Genomic DNA, 21,725 nt, shown 5'->3' with positions numbered 1-21,725 from the left:
AAACAATGTCCACAAATTGTTAAAAAATTGGTTAGCTAGGTAAGATGCTTGGAAATGGAGAAATGAATACATGAGGACAAAAAATATATGTTTTGTTTATTCTATGCCACTAACCCAGAGTTCTGCAAATGGAGTTACACTGCAAATGCAAGGGAAATACAGAGAAAAAAACACTAAAAAAGAAAAAAAAGTTAAGCATTATAGATACCAATTTAAGAAAAATAATTGACCAAATAAAAACAAAACAGTATGTAGATAAGAAAACATTGACTGAGTTGGAAATGGAAGCAAAAAATTAACTATTAAGAGAGAAAGAAAAAAGCCCATAAATATTCACAACTTTAAATACAGAAAAATGGATCTGAGAGAAGAAGCGAGACTTAATATGGTGCAGTTTATATGAAAAAAAGAAATCAATTATAACTAATAATCATAAGGCAAAGTCAAAAAATAATCATAAGGCAAAGTCAAAAATATTTGCTAACACATATAGAGAAAGGCACCCAGACATGGTAAATATTACAAAAAAGAATAGTAGCTCAGAGGTCTAATGGACCGAGAAGCAAGCAGTTTGATACAGAAATTGATAAAATTGAAAATTAAGTATTAAATTGGTTATGAGCTGAAGGATCTGAATGGGAGTCACCAGAGGCAAAGGCAAATTTGAAATGCCAGTTTATTAAAACAGGTAAAGCTTGAAGACATGACAGAGGAAGTAGAGCAGTGCAGTAGAAAAGAAAACCATTCATTAATTCAGTTAAATGTTGAAAGCACTAAAGGTGGTTCACAAACAAAATGTCACATTCACTTCAAAGCCAATATATTTCCACACAGAGGCAGAACAAGAAGTAACTCTCAATCAGGAAGAAAATAATATAATTGAAGATCTGCTGGATTTGAAAGAAATAGATAAATATAATAATATGCATGAGAGAAATAGGTGACCACTGTAAGACATGTATTGTCAAAAGTTAAATAAACCAAATTAATCCAGATGATATAAATTAGCAGAAGATATTATTGTGCAGCAAAACTAATAACAGACAAGGTATTACTAAGAAGGTATAAATTAGTAAAGGAAAATAAAGGAGCAAATAGAATGCCAACATGTAAGCACCAACTAGAGATACTTGTGAAACAGTTAAAAAAAGAAGTACCATTATTGGAAGAATACACAAAAGGAAATCAATCTAAAAAATTATTAGAAAATAGAATGACAAAAGCAAAAATTCAGCATCAAAACAGATCTGGATTTGACTTATGCTATTTCTAACAATAAATTAAGTCTCCGCATAGCTGAAAAAATTAAGACATACACTGAGAATTATAAAGAAATGATACAAAACAAACAGTTTAGGGGTAACCCAAAGAAATTCTACAGGGAGCTAGAAAGGAAAACAGCAATAACTGAGATACCGCCAAGAATAGAGGAAATTAATGTATTCTGGACAGATGACCCATTAAGGAGGCTGAATGGATAAAAGAAGTAAGACAGTCTGATACAAAAGATATGGAAAAGAATGAAGTAACTGCTATTGAGTTAGAAATAAAATTAAGAAAGGCTCCCAAATAGAAAACGCTGGTTCCAGATACTGTAATTAATTTAAAGGTATTGACATCTTTGCACTGTGATTTAACTTTGAGTAAAAACTACTTATATGTACACCCTGAAATTATATTGGGCTGGCTAACAATGGGGAAACCATAGTCACACCTAAAAGTGACCCTGCCAATCAAGCTAAGACTTATTCACCAATAACCTGTGTCCCAACAACATATGTTATATACAGGAATTGATGCAGAGAGAGTATACAGTCATTTACATAAAAATTCAATCATGGTCATAAAACAGAAGGGAAAATAAAAAAGATTTATATGGAACTGAGGATCATCTTTTCATAGGTTCATAGGTGTGTACTAGGCTAATGGCCCTGGATCCTTTACAACCTTAGCCCATAGGATTACCCTGGCATCGTGCCACCAGACCTTAGTTTCCAGTGCCTCTGTCAAGTAGAGCCACTGGAGTGATCCCTTTTCTATTTCCCATCCACTCATCAAGATTTTTCTTGAAGAAGGCCAGTCAGGTGCTTTGTTTGACATATATGGGAAGTCTAATCCATAGCATGGGCAGTCTCTGGGTTATGAACCTATCCCTCCAGCACGTTCTGTTGATTGTGATAATGAGGTTGAGGTCTCTGGGGTGTGTGGTGCGGAGAGATTGGGATTTCTTTAGATGTAGCATTTCTAACAGAGCTGTGTCAGACATGGCTTTGTAAGTCAAGCAGAGATCACCTCTAAGTAGGCAAAATGAGACAGAGAATAGATGATGTTTTTGAGTCTGTCCATATAGGGCAAGTGTTTAAGGCCTAGGATCCTCTTTGTGAGGTACTTTTGTGGTCTCTCCAGTTGTTGCAGGTGTCTAGTGAGGTACATGCCAAATGGGGCATTGTACTCGATGATTGGCCTAATGAGGGAAGAGTAAAGGGAGACAATGACCTCTTTCTTCCTGGATGCAAAACCCTTAGTAATGAGATGTGCCACATAGAAGGACTTTCTGACCACAGTGACAGTGTGGTGGTCAAAAGAGAGGTTCCTGTCAACCTGTGTTCCCAGATCTCTTATAATGACTTCTGTGGTCAGTGGACTACCATCAATGTGGTAATTCATGGGAAATGGGTTTTTCCCAAAGGGGATGATGACACATTTTTTTGGAAATTGAGCTTAAGGCCATGGTTCTGACACCAGGCGTTGGTCTCAGTGAGGCCTTTCTGTAGGATGTCAACATCACTTGGGGAGTTAATAATGGCTCCCAACTTGCAATCGTCTGTGAACCTTGTCAGCCAGAGTCCCTTTGTGTTGGCCTGGACTTCTGAGAAGTAGATACCAAACAGGAGAGGACCCATGACCGATCCCTGTGGGACTCCACTCATGACTGGTCAGTAGTCTAACTTGGAGTCAACTACTTTCACACTGTGGGTTCTATCTGTGAGCCAGTTTGCAACCCACCTAGTGATATAGGGGTTGATGCCTAGCTTAGTGAGTTTTTCTATGATTCTTGAGTGGAGAATGGTATCAAAGGCCTTGCCCAGATCAAGGTAGGCTGTAGGAACCACCTTGCCTTCAGCCTTCATCAACAGCTCTGGCGAATGACTCAAAGAAGTCGACCAAGTTGAGCAGGCATGATTTACCCTTCACAAAATTTACTAGGTTTTTTTTATCCATAGATACCCCACTAAAACATGTATATGAGTCATTTTTATAACCATTTGTCCAAACAGCATAGGTAGCAGTAGCTGTCAAATAGCCTTCCCCTTCTATTAGTTATGCTATATAAGAAATCATTCTCCAATTCAAAACAGGGGCAAAGAAGTGGGGATCCTTCAAAAGCAACTCCTTTTATTACTCTGGAAATGTTTTTTTCTCACATGAATTACATTCTCATCCTCCCGTTGGGCTCTTTTAAAATTAATTTGGCCTACCTAAAGGTCAGACAGACTGGGATCCTTCTCTTCATCCAAACTCTGACAGGTAGAGGATATTACTTCCTGCCAGGACATGACAGGTGCAGAAACATCTGAATCCCAGTCTGCCTCCCACAAAAGTAATTCGCTGCAGTATCCTGAGTAATTTTCATTAGCCTCCACCCTTCCTGAACCCCCATGCTCTATTTGTGGTTCTTCTTTATTCTCTCCCTTTTTCTCATCTTTCTTTAGGGTGACCTCTTTTACTATTCACCTGTCTCAACACCCAAATATTCTTTGTGGTTTCTCCTTACTCTCTGCAATTAGCTCACTCTGTGGACTTCACCCTGCCTTGGGTTCCAGGAATCTGCTGTCCTCAACAGACAATCAATATCCACTCTGTTCCTGGGCATCTCCATGTTACATGGGCGTAAACTTCTCTGTTTAGAAACATTTAGCCACACTTTAGTTTGTCTGGGGCCCTCTAATGTAACACCTGGGTGATCCTTTTTCACATTTTTTCTCTAGTCTGCATAGGCTGAATTTACCTTGTGGACTTTTACATTGGCTTGACTTCAGCTGTACATTGGGTGTTGCACAAGACTTCTGCCTGTTGTCCTTTTCCCATTGCTGCCAAAGATGCTTAAAATACAGGAAATCCTTCTCAGTAATAACTTCATTATTAAGAAAAGGTACTATGGCTACTTGCTGCAGGACTTACCCAGGTCAGGATCATCCCTCCAACTGAGCAACAGGTACCATCTTTTCTCCCCATTTATGCATATTACTTATTTTGTCTCTGACAAATGGACCTTCCATTTGCAAATATACTAAAATTTTACTAGTGTGATCACTCTTCCTAGAGTCAACCAAGCCATGTACTTCCTGTCCTTCCATCCTAATTTTGTATTTCAGTAATTTTGGGGTGGCACAATAATAGAAGACTGATTCAGATAGATGTTTGTCACTAGATCAGACTCTGTGGCCTCTTCACATTCAACATTTTTCCGGTCTAAATAGGAGTTTCTGTTTTGGTGTCTGCTAAGTAATGCACCCTCTCCTTGCACATGTATGGAAGACATGGTCCATTTCCAAGTATTCATTGATTTATCAGTAATTTTATTAGATTTTTCTTTGTACACATTCTTGTAACATAAAATTCTGTCTCAAGTAGTATCACACACTTTCGACTTCCCATGGGTCTGTCTAAAACTCACTTTGTAAACACTGCTGGTAAAGCTCTTTGGAAATGAATGCCTGTTATCATCCTTCTTCCAGTTTCTTTACTATTTACTCATTTGGGAATGACAATCATGGAACTTGAGGGCCTGAGTTTCCAATGTGACTCCTTCCCTCAATAACAGATTTTAATTAACTTTTCAAAGTCACTGAAGTCCAGACTAGGAATATCCATGTAAGCAAGAAAGTTTCCCTTGTGAGGAACATTGCTAGAATTCTTGCCCATCTGCTACAGTCTCAGCCTTCCTGGATAACTTTGCTTTCAAAGGTGATCAGGTGGGTTTCTGAATACTGTGTACTAGCAACCCATGATTCCAGTTAGTTACAGTCTCTAATGTCTCTTTGGGGGAAAATCCTCACTGGTGGAATCGACAATTAGGAGAATTGCATCCACCAGATGTGATGATGTAGTCAAAAAGCACACCAAATTTCTTCCAAAAGATGCAATTTTTTCACAGAAATTAGCACTGAACATTGGCACCACAAAAAAAATTAAAATGGAAGAAGTCTATTTGCAACCGTTGCAGCCACAGCCTAAAATAAGTACACAACATTACTTCCAGAGTTTAACAGTTTTTCTGAATTTCCACCTTTATGAATGAAGCTGTAAAAAAAAGTTGCTGATGCAATATAGTCTCCCTCCATGCTATAACCTACAAGCATGGGTTATGGGAAACAGGCCATATTACACCCACACAAAATATAAAAGTCTCACACCAGCAGCTGTAATTAAACTGCTGGTTTACAAAGTCTGTCTAGTACAACCCAGGTAACCTACGTAGCCCTTTCTGGTAAATGCAAACATTAATCCAAACTCCCACCTCAAAGATGATAGCTCCAACCTCGGATGGTCTCTTTTCGCCAACAATATATCCACAGATAAGAGGTCAAGACTCATCTGGACTTGCCAATTAATTCTGCCAGCTTAAATCTGCCTTCCCTTTAAAAAGTAGCAGAAAGCCACTTAGATATATTCGTAAATGGAAACTCATCCATGATGAATTAAAGGCTCAGACTCTGTTACTATACTTTATTATCTCTACTCCCATACTAGCCAACTAGTGCCACATTCACAAGCTCCCACTTTCCACCTAGCTTGCCTTACCTGATGGGCATTTACCTGGTAGAACCACCATGCTGTGTGCGTGTGTGTGTGTGTGTGTGTGTGTGTGTGTGTGTGTGTGTGTGTGTGTGTGTGTGTGTGTGTGTGTGTGTGTGTGTGTGTTTACAACATGCACACACACACACACACATATATAAATAAATATATATATATATATATATATATATATATATATATTAGCTAAATAGCTATAAATAGATGTGTGTGTATTGTACATACAATGCACTTTCATTGTACATAAGCATCTTGCCCACAAACACTAATGGACACACACAACTGAAATCATAATAAACTAAAAAACAGTGAAATATAATTTTTTGCAGAGGGGCATGTTCAACTGTACCTCCCACTACCATTCATTGTAACAGTAACAGCACAGCTGCACAGTCCATGGCAGAACAAGAAATGCTGCAAAACAGAAAGCATACAGCTTTTGCAGGACTGCATTTGATATTACAAGATATCTAACATGCATAATTAATAATCAGTCACAACAGACTTTGACTGTAATGCTCCAATAATAATTTAATGAACAAAACATATATCAATTACATAATGTGGTCCAAAGACAGACAGATAGATAGATAGATAGATAGATAGATAGATAGATAGATAGATAGATAGATAGATAGATAGATAGATAGATAGATATAGATTTGCAATAGTGGGACATTAGAGCAATAATTTTAGAAATTATTGGTAGAGTGACTGTTATTAACAGCAAACCATAGAAGTATGCTCTTAACCGGTCCATTTACATCTGTGAGCTACATAGTATCAAATCTCCCAGATAATTTTGAAAATCGTTAACTACATTCAGAAAAAGCAGGAAATTAGCAACATATCTTTATGTAAATTCCACTTAGGGTTCAGCTTCAACCTTCATGAGAGAGCATCTTCTATGTTGATTCAGCTGAACCTTATCGATGTGTTTTCACTGGCTGTACCTACATGCTCATCCCATATGAGAGTATGACTTCTTCATTCTATATCCTAAATCCTTACTCCTCTGATATCAGCTAAATGTTTCCACTAAAGGTGCTTTGTTTCCATAAAAGAGCAGACATAGTGCAGGTCTATGAGCCACATGTTAAAATGGTCTGTCTGGTATAGACAACTAAGAGGAAAGGGTAGTTCTGAAAACAGAGCTCCGAAATGAAATAGTCATCACGGATTGGAGAAAGTTTATCTGGTGTGTGTGTGTGTGTGTGTGTGTGTGTGTGTGTGTGTGTGTGTGTGTGTGTGTGTGTGTGTGCGTGTGTGTGTGTGTGTGTGTGTGTGTGTGTGTGTGTGTGTGTGTGTGTGTGTGTGTATACAGATGACTAGATGTAGCACTAGACTATGCAAATGAATAAGCTCTGTATGATTTGCAGAGAGATAAGGTATTGTCAAAGCATTGCTTGATGAATATTAAAGGATGTATGTTTAGCCTTTTGATAAATATTAATGATGAGTAGTTTTCTCTCTTGCAGTGAGAAGCAAAAGCAAAACTGCTACTATTTTCTTCCTTCAAAACAAACCAAACTTTTAATGAAATTAAAATTGCATTATTATGCAGTCTGATGTTGATTTGAAAAGACTAGTAAGGAAACCTTTCTATACTGTGCAACTTCTAAGAAAGGGTATGGCATTTAAGTCTAAGGCAAGGTGACCAATGGTCCCAGTTTTTCCAGGACATTTCCAGTTTGGATGTCTCTGTCCCAGAATCCCAAACATTGTCTTTGGGACAGAGAAATGTCCCAGTTTAAACCACTCAGTCTGTATGGTGACCTGGCTACCCAAGGTGGCAGGTCTTCCTGCTTTCCCATCCTAAGCAGCTCTGGGGACTTTGTGATTTTTCGGGGATGCCATTGGATATGGGGTAAGGTCAGATGCCTTCGCCCTGGCAAGAGCCAAGCAGGCCCTGCCACCATCAGTCAGTCACTCCCTCAAGGACTTTCCATCATGGGGGCTTCTGCTTGACCTCACTCACCCAGGCAGGAGTTCTCCAGGCCCTACACCCATCCACCTGGCGCTCTCATACTGACGTCTGTCAGGGCCAAACCCTACAATCCTCTCCTTTGACCTGGCCAATAGACCTTCCCCAGTCATGGCTTCCCATGTCAGGGGAATACGCTGCCTGCATGTCTCCTGCAGGCTGCCAAATTGTGCTGGATTGCTCATGCCCTCGGACCCTTTCAGGGGAGCTTCCCTCCAATCCCATCTGCTCCTCCAAAACTCCCTTTGGCTGCTAAGGGGCAGATCTGCTTTCATGAAGGCTTCAGAGTCCCCCTGTTTTCCCATCCAGAGAAGCTCTGGGGACTTTGAGATTTTTCAAGGATGCTGTCGGTTATGGGGTGAAGTTGGATGCCTTCACCCTGGCAGGAGCTCTCCAGGCCACTCTGCCATTCACCTTGATGCTTCCACAAGGACTTCCATCATGGGGAGCTCTGCCTGACCCCACTCACCCAGGCGGGAGCTCTCCAGGCCCTGCTGCTGTCTGCCTTAGCACACCCTTAAGGACTTCTGCTGTGGGGAGCTCTGCCTGAACCCCCTCACCCAGGCAGGAGCTGGTCCAGCCCTGCCACTATCTGCCTCTCTCCCACTTCCAGACTTCTGTCACAGATGGGGCATGGTTCGTACCCCCTCACCCAGGTGAGAGCTGTCCTGTACCAGTCACTTTCCACCTCTCTCTCCTTTCCAGACTTCCATTGGGACTGACCCCCTCTGGGGTTCCATTTCTACACAGGAGAGAGAGCTCTTTTGCAGGGTTACATATCTCCTAACTGCTGCCAAATCATGCAGTGTCATGCATGCTCTTGGAGGTTCTAAGGGGATCTTCCCAGCCTCATGGAACTCTGCTGGACCATGAAGCCTCAGACTGTCCCTCAGCCAGACTTCCGTGACACTGGTTTTCCACTTTGTCTTGCACCTAGGGCTTTCAAACTCACAGAGGTGATGGCCCTGGGTCCTCTCATCTCTGCACTTTTTGCAGCGCACCTCAGTCTCTCACCCTCACATTGCCAGGTGCCGATGTATTTGCATTGCTTCAAGCCTCTTGGCATATGGCCTCTTACCTCCTGGATGGTGCTATTCACAGAGTGACATCCTCATAGTGCCTGGTAAAGGAAGGGAGGTCAACCTGCCTGCCCTGATGCAAAATAACATGGCTGCCCTATCTCTACTCTCATGGGGGCTGGGAGAATGGGATTACAGACCTGGCTTCCTGGGACAGCCCTCACATGCCCCAGTTTAGGTCCTGTAACAAAATGGTCACCTTGGTCTAAGGTTGTCATTGTACAGCTGTACTTGACCCTTATCAGACCAGTCATTGAGTACAGCTCCCCCTTTGATATGTACCTGACCATGCATATGCAACATCTGGAACATCTACAGAGGTTCCTCACAAAAAGAATACATGGCCTAAACAACATGTCATATATGGACCACCTCATAGTCCTGTCCCTCTGCACCCTTTCCTAGAGACTGACGAGAGGCAAGCTATGCCTGGCCTATAAAGCATTCTCTGATAACATTCTGATGGACCAGCTGCACATCCGCAAAACAAATAACATCATAATTACCTGATCTACGGACCTAAACCTCATCTTTAACATAAATAGGACATGTTGGAGAGACAAGTATGTGTCTCAAAGACTACCTCTTCTGTGGAATCGGCTTCTCATCCAAGTTAAGCAAAGTTATTCCCTAGCACAATCCTAGTGTAACTTGGACCAGTGGATGGGAAATTGGAAATTTACCCCTGATCTGGCACCTATGTCTCTAGTAGACACAGGCAGCCTATAAATGATTGACCACCATAAGAGGATAAGGCCTTGACCCATGCCTAAGCATACATATACCCCTTAAAATAACTCTATAGTATCAAATCTTGTCAGATATATTTGAGAAGCATGGGGTTACTAGCATAGTAATGACTTATGACCCTAAAGGTGCAAGTAGTAAACTGATTTCCCAGCATCTGCCCAGTTTTCATCTGTATTGACATAGTTGTAGTCCTGCGGAGATATTTGGTTGACCAGCCAGTACTCTGATACCTGCATCTGAGCTATCTGAGGCTCACAAGCAAAGATAAGATGTTGCTTGAATTTATGCACTTGCTAACTGTTTTACAATGTTTTGCTGTTTATTTCTGCATTTTTACTGCAATGTTGCCTGTTCTGAACAGTTTGCATCTGCTTTGTGTTCTGGAAACTTCACTGTGTTAGCATAGACTAGTTACAAATTTTGCTGTGTGTGGTTCTGCTTGAATTGAATTGAGCACTAATCTCCAGCAAACTTTTTCTGGAGAGGGCTTACTGCGGAGCCCACTGCACCCTTGTGACAGGAGTGTGTAGCTAAAGACCCATCCATTGAAGTTCATTGGTATAGGGCTCTGTTCTGAGCATTGATTGACTATCTTGCCCACCAGTAAGGTTTTTTTAATTTTTTTATAAATGCCTGTGAATGGGTTTTGCAAGATGTACACCGTAACGCATCAGTGCACACTAATGCACTCTAATGTGCAATTGTGGTTACTGTTGGTGGTTATAGAAGCAAACCCTCTGCTCACTAAATTTTCCTTTAGTTGTGGACTGTGTTTTTGGTGGTTGTGCTTCATTTGTCAGTGTTCTGACCAGCGCAGCCTCCAAAGTACCCACCATAGTGCTACTGATTAGCACTGGTAGTCTATTCTCCAACAGCATCTCCAACTGGTCATTTCTGGGCAATCCCTGTTACCAGTCCCCACCTTTTACCTAGCACTATGGAAGGACAATTTCCCACCATTTCTACTACCAATCTGGGTGACTTAGGCATCCTGAGGCAATGTAGCAACTGCCTCATGTACACTGACAACCCACTTCTTTTGAAACAGTCACATTCAACATGCGTGAGGTGCATCTATATAGAAAACTTGGAATCCTAGCTCCCTCACTCACCAGTCAGTATATCTGACACTATGCAGGTTGTCAGCACTTACATCTCACCACATTCACCTACCAAGCAAACAACACATAGCCCTACATATGTGGAGGTCCTAAAAGCATACCTAAAGTATAGAGACCATCCATGCACAAGCACACTACACATAGTACACATACAGATAAACACAGTAAACATGAAGGCATATGCACCAGTGTCCCACCAAATAAGCCATTAAGGCATAGCACAAAAGCAAATGTACTAGTCATAGGTGATTCTATCGTGAGACACACAGATGTGTCACTCACCAGGCTGGACAAGGAGAAGGTCATGGTTAGCTGTCTGTCTGGTGCCAGGATCCATAACATCAGACATGCACTCAAGTCTCTCAGCAACAGGTACTGTTATGACTTAGTCATAGTCTGTGTTGGTGTGAATGACTTGAGACATACCTCTCTGGACAATATGAAGTGAGAAATGACTGGGCTCACTGAATATGTGTCCCAGGCAAGTATGTCCCTAACCTTAAGCAGCACACTATCCTCATCTAGAATGATGCCACAATACAAAGAAAAGATGATTGACTCCAACAATTGGCTTAGCTTTTGGTTTCACTCCAAGGGGATCTGGTTCCTGTCAGCCTAGGATAATATGGTTGATAGATCTCAATGGTTTTCCCGAGAAGGTCTTCACCTGTCACCTCTGGGATTTCAGTTACTGGCTAAGGCTCTTACCTCCTTCATAGTGCCTTTTCTAGGCAATGTCACAGGAACAACATTTCCAACATAAATTATCATCAAAAACCAACATCAGGGTCATGCTGCTAAACAGAGTCTAAACTTAAAAATGCACTCACTACAAACTGTCCTTACCTTGGGGGATGCTGATGTCTGTGCAGTCACAAAGACCTGGTTCAAGGCTGAGGAGAGCATCCCAGCCATACCAGGCTACAATGCCTTCCACTCGTTCAGACCACCGAATAAGAGTGGGAAATCTAAAGGAGGTGGGGTATCAATATTCATCAAAGACAACCACACCTCCAGACTAGTTAAATTGAATGAGCCCCTTGAATACTCCAAGTAAAACGTACTGTCGGCAAGACCCATGTCCAGGTTATTGCCAGTTATAGGACCCCTCCATGAACCAGGACACCCACATTGCTTACCTGCATCTACTGGAGTCACCCAATATACCACCAAACACCCTGGTTTTGGGGGACATCAACTATCCAAGGAGAGCACCCCAGTCATATCAGGCTACAATGCCTTCCACTCATTCAGACCACCAAATGAGAGTGGGAAATCTAAAGGAGGAGGGGTATCAATATTCATCAAAGACAACCACACCTCCAGACTAGTTAAATTGAATGAGCCCCTTGAATACTCCAAGTAAAACGTACTGTAGTCAAGACCCCTGTCCACGTTATTGCCAGTTATAGGACCCCCCCTCCATGAACCAGAACATTGCCTACCTGAATCTACTGGAGCCACTCAATATGCCACCAATCACCCTGGTTTTAGGGGACTTCTACTATCCATCAATAAATTGGGCAAACTATACCTGTACCAACACACTTGCCCAGAGATTTTTAAACTTAGTAAACTCTAATGCCCTGGACTAGTTGACAACCCCACAAGGGGTTCATACATTCTGGACCTGGTGCTCACAATCAAGGGTGATTGCTGCACCACCCCAAGTGTACAGTCTTCCTTGGTGAGATCTGATCACAGGTCAGTCACATTAGAAGTATCAATTGCATCTGACCACCACCTCCCCAAGTTGAAACAAGGCTCAAAGGTTTCTCCAAAGCTTGCTACAACCTTTTACTACACAGTATTAATAGCTTCATAGCTGTTGCCCGTATTGATGGTGAGCATACCTATGCTGGGATTTACACCAAAGCCTTGTATAATCATCTACATAATTACATTGACTCAGCTGTACTCAGCAGGGTCAAAATAAGTTCCTCAAGAAAGAATAAACCAGCTTAGTGAACATCTGACATAAACAGGCTATATAGCATGAGGAAAAACTGCTGTCTAAAAGCAGCAAGAGATGGTCTCCAGTCTCAAAACACTCCCTCCTATGCTTAAATTAGCAAATAAGTCACCTAGACCTAGTAAAGAAATCCAAAGCTGACTGTGAATCTAAATTGGCCACTCTAACTAAGGGTAACCATAAGATATTCTTCAGGTATGTCTGCAATCTCAAAGGACAACCCAGATGTGCGCAGAACTTGTTGTAAATGGCACAACATACACTGAACCTGGGGATACTGCAAATATGCTAGCTGATAGTTTCAGTGAAAACTTCTCCCCTTGTTTCCACCTCATATATCACAAGACATCCCTTCTACATATCCTCCCCTGTAATGATTAAGGATCAGGTCCTAAATGCCCTTTCCAAGGCCAAAAACACTGCCTCTATGGGCCCAGATAAGAACTCTGACTGTGTTTTAAATTGTTTAAAACAAGAACTAGCTGCGCCCCTAGGTACCCTCTTCAACTACTGCCTAAGCCCAGGGTATGTCCCTGCAGATTGTAAAAATGTTACTGTCATTCCCCTACACAAGGGTGGTTCATCCATGACCCTGGAAACTATAGACCAATAAGTCTGACCAGCCTCATTTGCAAGGCCATGGAGATAATCATCATAGATCTTATCAACAAAGATATATGTGCTCTCCATACACTAGACCCATCCCAGTTTGGCTTTGTCAAAGTGAGATTGTGTCTTTTGAACTTGGTAGACTTCTTCGAGAAAGTCACCAAAGCCCTAGATGAGGGCAAAACTGTGTATACAGTCTATTTGGACCTAGCAAAGGCCTTGACACTATCCCCCACTCAGGTATCATTGATAAAATCACCCAACTAAACCTAAACCAGCATATCATTAGGTGGGTCACAAATTGGCTTACCGGTAGACTACGCACAGTTAAAATACACCTCCACCAACAGACCAGTAACCAGTGGAGCTCCACAAGGCTTGGTGCATGGGCCTCTACTATTTGGAATATACTTTTCAGATGTAAAAGCCTAAACAAAGAGCCTTTGGCTAACAACTTTTACAGTTGACTGCAAACTGGGCTTGATCATAGATTCCTCAAGTGATATTGACATCCTTCAGGAAGGTCTTACATAGACCAACGACTGGTACCAGTGTCATGGACTCAAGTTCGATGCAGAAAAAGTGTATCATCATCCCCTTTGGCAAGGGAAACTTCCCTGTGAATTACCGCATAAACAGCAACACCGTATGTACCCAATCCATGGTAAGGGATCTGGGAACACAGGTTGACAGCAACCTCTCCTTTAACCACCATGTTTTCTCAGTGGTGAGGAGATCCTTCTACATTGCCCATCTTATAGGTAAGGGCATTGCCTCCAGGAAAAAGGAGGTCATAACTGCCCTGTATTTTTACCTTATCAGACCAATAACAGAGTATAATGTTATGTTGTAAGTAATTGCTATGTAAATTGTTATTCACTATGTAATCCAATGTATATACTGTCTGTTTATTTTAACTGTGGAGCTTTTCTCCCTGGGCCTCTGCTGAAAATGGACCTATGTCCAGTCGGACACTCCCGGTCAACAAATTTAAATAAATAAATAAATAAATAAATAAATAAATAATGCCCCCTTTGGTGTGTACCTCACCAGAAACATTCAGCAATTGCAGAGACCACTGAGGTTCCTTACAAAGAAAATCCAAGGAGTTCAACATTTGCCTTATGTTTATAGACTAAAATCCCTATCTCTATACTGACTACTCAGAGGAGATCTTTGCCTGGCATTTAGGGCAACCTCAGATCCTGCCCTGATGGAAATGCTGCACATTAGCAAGTCAAATGGCACTCTCTGCACCTGTTCTAGTGATCTTAACACGAGATGCGATGTCAACAGAACATGCTGGAGAGACATATTCATCTCACAGAGGCTTCACCTATTCTGGAATAGGCTGCCAATCCAAGTGAAGCAGAGTCCATCACTGACCCTTTTTAAACAAAATCTGGATAATTGGATGGGAAACTGTAAATTTACCCCAGGGTTCTCACCTGCATCACTTCTGAACAGGGGCAGTGGATGATGAGCTAAGTCTGTCTTTAGAATCAATACATGAGGGAAATGGGATAAAAACTTGGCTAGGCTTGAAGGGCCCCAGAGCCATTAGCCTAGTAACCTCTTATGATCCTATGATCCTATGAGAGTGGCCATTAAGACAGTACAAAACATCTGGGAAAATGTTTGCATACTACTCATGATGTGTGTTTTACTGACACCAGTAATCTCACCTGGGCCCTCTTAAAAAATTATTTTCAGTAGAGCCTGTACCGATGGCGTAAGAGGTAAGGCCCTGGCTACACTCCAGATGACTCAAGTTCAATTAGGGGCATGGGAGCCTGAAAACATAGGCAGTTGAAAATAAGCATGTCATTTCTGGTAGGAGGGTGAGGCAGAGCAGGATGCACACAGCCACAGTCACCTGGAGGAGGGGCAATGTTGCATTCAGCATCTTCAGGGAGATCTTACAGTTCATTGAGTCATGACCTGCCAGTAGGCCATCTATTAGTGAGTACATGAAAGCATCCATACCTCTCAACTGTCCAGATTTTTGCAGAATGTCCAGATTTTTGCCTAATATTTTTGGTCTGTTCCTCATAAAATTTGTGGTTTTCTGATAAATCATTGAGAATTGAAGTCACTAAATAATGACACACACTTAAGTTTAGATGTTCATAGGATCATAGGAGGTTGCTAGGCGATTGGCCTTGAGGCTCTTATAAGCCTAGCCAAGAGTTTATACCATGTTTAGACAAGTCAGCACCCAAAGCCCCTGTCCAGCAGGGACACAGGTGGAATCTCAGGGGTTTATTTTCTGTTTCCCATCCAGTTATCCAGGTTGCGCTTAAAAAGGGAAAATGAGGTACTCTGCTTTACGTGGAGAGGAAGTCCATTCCACAGATAGGGGAGTCTCTGGGACACAAATCTGTCCCATGAACAAGTCCTATTGATATCACAGACCAGGTTAAGGTTGTGCATATGGGTTGCTCGAGTGGAGCTTGACTTGCTGATATGCAGGCTTTTAGCCTGTGTAGGGTAGATGTTTGAGGCCCTGGATTCTCCTGTTGAGGAACCTCTGTGGTCTCTCCAGCTGCTGCACGTGTTTTGCAAGGTACATGCCAAAGGGGGCATTGTACTCAATAATTGGCCTTATAAGGGAAAGCAGGACAACATGAGTTGGTGTTCATAATGGGGGACCTGAATGTACATGTTAAAATAAACAGAACAGAAAATGAGGACTGCCTGGGTCCACATGGGTGGTGCAGTAGGAATAAAGAAGGAGAGGTCATTCTAGACTTCTGTCTGGCAAATGGCTTGATGGTAGCCAACACACAGTTCAGCAAGAGAAAGACTGTCATAAGATCACATACCAGAGTGGTCAACATGCAACTCAGCTTGACTTCCTTCTAGTAAGAAAGGGCATTGGGGTAGAATCAGTGATTACAAAGTCATCCCCAGTGAAACAGTTGTCCCACAGCATAAACCACTGGTTTCCACAGTCAGCTGCAAGCAGTCGTCAGAGAAGGCTCTAAGATCAGCAGAGACTAGGCTGGGTCATGGGTTGGCATAATGGCTAAGGTATTTACCTCACAGCAGATGGCACAAAAACCTTTATCAAGGTACAGTGTTTGATTCTCACCTTTGAGAGACATTTGCTAGGCTTAAAATGGCCCATAAGGGCAGCTAGCCTAGTACTTACCTATGAACCTATGAACCTATAAGGGAAGAATACAGGGATCTCACAAAAATCACCAGGTGTTCCAGTAAAATAACACAATGAAACAAAGAACTGAAAACTTGAAGTGAATAAAACAGTAGGGTGGTTTAATCGATGCAGTCAGCACAAAATTAACGCTCCACACAGTAAAACAATGTGTTTTCATCCAAGCACCTCCCAGACTTCTTCAGATCAGAAGACCATCAAGAATACAGGGATGTTATGACCTCTTTGTCCCTGGATGAGATACCCTTACTTATGAGGTGGGCCATGTAGAAAGCTTTCCATACAATGGAAGCAACATGGTGGTCAAGTCAGGTTGCTATCAACCTGGGTGCCCAAATCTCTCACTACTGATTGTGTACTTAGGACATTGTTATTAATGTGATAATATGTGGGGACGTCCCTCTCCTCAAAGGGGATAATGATCCATTTTTTGGCATTCAGCTTGAGGCCATGTTTCTAGCACCCAGTCATTTGTTTGGGTGAGACCCTCTTGGAGGACATCCACATCACTTAAGTGTGGAGCTTTTTCCCCGGGCCTCCACTGAAAATGGACATTTATCCAGTTGGACTAGCCTGGTCAACAAATGTAAAATAAAATAAAATTAAAAAAATTGATGATTGCTCCCATTTTGCCTGCAGCTGGTGTTAATTATTAAACTTCCCAGCTACTGTACACATATTAGTAAAGTGATTTTGCCACATGCTTTGCATGTTTTCCTTCTACTGGACACACAGCATTATGTGAGCATGATTCTATCATACTGCCATAGGTTCATAGGAGATTACTGGGCCAATGACCGCAGGTGGCCTTTTTAAGTCTAGCCATGCTTCTCAAATGTATATGATAAGTTTTGATATTCTTGGGATATTTTAAAGATTATACGTTGGCTTAGGCATGGGTTGTCAGACATTTATGGGCTGCCTCTGCCTACTAGAGTCATAGATGCCAAGACAGGGATACATCTCTGATCCCTCATCCACTGGTCCAAGTTATGCTATAACTGGATTAGGGAAGAACTCTTCACATGGATGGGAAGCCTGTTCCAGAGAAAGGGTAGTCTCTGATACACATACACATACAAATCCCAACAATGTATTTATGTTGCAGACAGTTTTAGGTCCCTAGCTAGGGTAATTCTGATGCTATTTGTATTGCAGATGTGCAACAGTCCATCAGAGTGGGATCAGATAGATGCTTTGTTGGTCAGACATAGATTGGGGTCAGAAATCTGTAGGAGACAGAGTACAGGGATAAGCATTTAGGACATCTTGTTTACACCCTGTATTTTGTGTGTGCGGAGCCTCTGTGGATGCTCCAGTTGTTGCATATGCCTGGTCAGGCACATACCAAATTCACATTGTACTCAATGATTGATCTGATGAGGGCAAAGTACAGAGAAATAATGATACCCTTGGACCTAGATCCCATACCATTGCTTATAAGGTGAGCAACTTAAAATAATTTCTTTACAACCATAGAAATTCAATGGTCAAAAGCCAGGTTATTTTTGCACACTTTCCCAATTCTCTGACCACTAAGAATATTCTTAGGGATTGTATTATCAGTGTGGTAGTGTCCATGTCCAGGGGTAGTCTTCTTCAAAAAAAATCCTATTCTGCATTTGTTTGCAATGAGTTTTAAACCAAGCTCTGGCATCTATTTTTAGTCTGAGTCAGGCCGTTTTGAAGGATTTTTGTGTCTTGTGGGATTGTATAACAGCTCCCAGTTTGCAATCTTCTGCAAACATGGTCAGCCAGGGGTCCTTAATGGTGGCCTTGACTTCAGAGAGGTAGATGCCAAAAAGGAGTGGCTCCAGCAACAAGCCTTGAGAGACTCCACTAGTGCCTGGCCTCTTTGTGGGGGAATGTCCCTATCCTTATTTTTGGGACCTATCTGTGAGCCAGCTAACTATCCAGTGGGTGAGATTGGGGTTTATACATAATTTTGTGAGTTTATCTACAATACCCCTGTGGAGTATTGTGTTAAATACTTTGTGCAGGTCAGGGTAGGCAGTATTCACCATTTTGTTCTTATCAGTTGCTCTAGTGACCTTGTCAAAGAAGTCCATCAAGTTGAGTAGAGATGGCCTGCCTTTGATGAAAGCAAACTGGGTTGGATTCCTATGTCATTGTTTGTCATTGCTCTAATAATTCTTTCCATGGCTTTGCATATGAAACTAGTAAGACTTATAAGTCTGTAATTATCTTAGTCTGTGAATGGGCCACCTGATAGGTCATGTTTCATTCTATTAAGGAGGCACGCTGGTTATTATCTCGGCCCATCAGTGCAGTGTTCTCAGCCTCAAACAGTATATTGAGGACTTGTTCCCTTGTGATAGTTGGGGCAGTTATGGCTAAGGGTATTTCCTGAAGGGTGTCTGCGGGGAGAGTGTCTATATAGTGATTTGCTTGATAGCTGTACAGTTTCATTATAAAACTTACCTTTACTTTGTTGTATGTAAATTTTGTATGCAGTCTCACTTTACAAACAGTGCATGTTTCTTGAATTAAAATGCTTTATTTTATTTATTTTCAGACTCAAAGTAGTAGTTTAGTGTAAATCCTTGGTTTGACAAGCTTTTTCTTCACACATTCCATCGAAGAGCACATCTGAATTTATATACATCTTAATTTATTAGTTAACATAAGAAAAATAACAGTTTCTGGAAATATCCTTTAGTCTTGTATAATATTTTTTTATGCTACCACTGGCAATTGTTCTATCTTAAAATTTCTGCATGTCAGACAGCATTTTTTTCTCTGGTTCAAAAAAACTTTCATGTCTTCTAATACATTTGTGTAAGTAGCCGTTGAGGCTAGCATGGTATTAGAGGTCCAGACTCTTTGCCCTACTATGTGTAATAATAATGCCATGAGTCTTGGCATTCCAACAATTAAATAATTGCACAGTTATGAGCCACCCAGCTAGACCACTGTTTATTTATTTTTATTTATTTATTTATTTTACATTTGTTTATCAGGATAGTCTGACTGGATACATGTCCATTTTCAGCAGAGGCCTGGGGAGAAAAGCTCCACATAGACAAACTTACATAGATTACACAGAAGTTAGCAAACAATTATAAAAACAAAGTGATTATATACAATGGCTTAGTAGTGTTCCCTAGTAGGTACTCACAATTCTCATGGACAGACACAATTAAAAGTAAGAGACATCAGATTGGAAGCAGAGCTTGGTGATGTAGTTACAAGTTATGATAATTACAGAATATGCTTTCAGTTTATAACTTAATCAGGGTTGGTACATGGGCATAGCCAATTCACTTTGAGATAATGTTTGAGGGGTTTATTTTGAAGAGACTTTTGGAGGATTGTTATATAGTTTGGCAATGAATTCCAGGTTTTGCCAATGAAGTTGGCAAACAAGGATCCACCAGCAGAGTTATTAGCTTTGTGGGTTTGGACCAGTAGTTTATCTGCTGACCATAGGGATCTCAGGTTGCTATATGGATTAATAATATTTTTAAGTGAGGGGGTATCCTCAGGGTGGTACAAAAATTTGTGCGCTATTAAGAGTTGATTGAATTGAATTAAGCTGAGCAGTTCTAGCCACTCTAGTTTTTTAAGGTTCTGGCAGTGGTGGGTCCTATAGGTGGAGCCAGTGGCGAATCTAGCAATATGATTGTAGCTATGGGACAGCTTACCTAGTTCAGATTTGTTGAGATTTGAGAGTACAGGTAAGGCATATAAAAGAGTAGAGAGTAGGTGTGATTGGGCGATTGCAGTCCTAGCCAGTGGGGTTAAAAATGTCTTGTTTCTATACAGTGATCCAAGCTTCTTATTGATAGTCTGTATGGTTTTGTTGACCTGTAGGTCAAATTTGAGATTATTGTTTATGATAACCCCTAGCAGTTTGGTGTGATGATGTGGGGAAATAGTGGTACCATTGTTGGATGTGACAGAGAATGAAAGTGTGATAGATCTATTAGTGGGGGAGAAGAGTAGAAGTTTAGTTTTATTGGGGTTCAGAAGTAGGCATTGGTTGGTGAGCCAGTTCTCGATAGTGTTAAATGTATTTTGGGTTAAGGTTTGCTGTTCGGATGAGGAGGTGGTTGAGCAGATCAGAGTGAAATCATCTGCATATTGAATGCAGGTAGCTTTAGGGATAGCAGTGTGAAGGTTGTTGATAAAAACAGAGAAGCGTAGTGGACCTAATATGGACCCTTGAGAGACACCAAGTGTTAGAGGTAGTTGGCTGGAAAATTTGCCCTTCCATAGTACCATCTGTTTTCTACCATTCAGGTAGGACTGGAACCACTGGATAGCAGGCTTGTTGAGGGAAATATATTTTAGTAAAAGACTGAGAAGTTCATGGGTGATCATGTCAAAGGCTTTTGAAAGGTCAAGAAACAGGGCGGAGGTTAGCCTATTGTCATTCCTGTTTTGGTTTATGGCAGTAGTAAAGGAAAGGAGGGCTGAGGTGGTGCTGTTGTATGGCCTGAAACCATGCTGGGCATTGGATAGTAAGTTATTCTGTGTAAGGTATTGCATTAGTTGCTTGTGTACACATTTCTCCATTATTTTGGCTAGTGGGGAAAGAATGGCAATGGGTCTATAGTTGGATATGTGTGAGGAGCTACCACCTTTATGTAGTGGGATGACATGAGATATTTTTCAGAGGGAGGGGATAACATTTTCAGATAAGGTTCTGTTGATGAGGATAGATATGTGATATGCAATGGCATCTGTAGCTATTTGTAGGTACTCTGCAGGGAGGAGGTCAGCAGCGAGGGTAGTAGGTTTTAGTTTTTTTAGAAGTGTTTTGATAAAACTAGTGGATATTGGTTGGAAGCTAAATTTAGGGTGATTATTGGGTAGATTAGGCATGTGGTTTAAGTTAGAGGGGGTTAGTTGACTTGCTAGGGATTAGATTGTTTCAGTGAAAAAGTTATTAAAGGTGCTAGCTATGGTCTCTGAGGAACTATGGGTGTAGTTAGCCAGGGTTGGGGTGGTGAAATGACCTGGACAAAGTAGTTGATTTAAGCCTGCCCAGAAATTTTGAAGGTTGTTGTGGTGTTTTTGTAGGAGATTTTGGTAGAAGCTTTTTTTATCCAGTAAAATAGATTTTTTTGCATCATTCCTGAGTTGATATTTTAGATGGTCAAGTGGGGTTTTAGTAGTTCTCCAGTTGGCCTAGGCTGTGTTTCTAGTTTTGATTTTAGCTTCGGTATCTTTTGTGGGCCATGGTGCTGTT

The 21,725-nt window shown here is 41.4% G+C and overlaps 1 protein-coding gene across 1 annotated transcript in view; it reads left to right on the top strand.

Annotated features, from left to right (window-relative positions):
• Positions 1-21,725, top strand: part of IQCA1L (IQ motif containing with AAA domain 1 like) — a 1,829,164-nt gene that overhangs the window by 1,054,391 nt on the left and 753,048 nt on the right. The window lies entirely within an intron of this gene.

Source organism: Protopterus annectens, chromosome 3.part1 (assembly GCF_019279795.1).
Source record: "Protopterus annectens isolate FY-2018-M chromosome 3.part1, PAN1.0, whole genome shotgun sequence".
NCBI lineage: Eukaryota > Metazoa > Chordata > Ceratodontiformes > Protopteridae > Protopterus > Protopterus annectens.
Note: the sequence above shows the minus strand (reverse complement) of the source record. Positions and strands in the feature narration are given on the sequence as shown.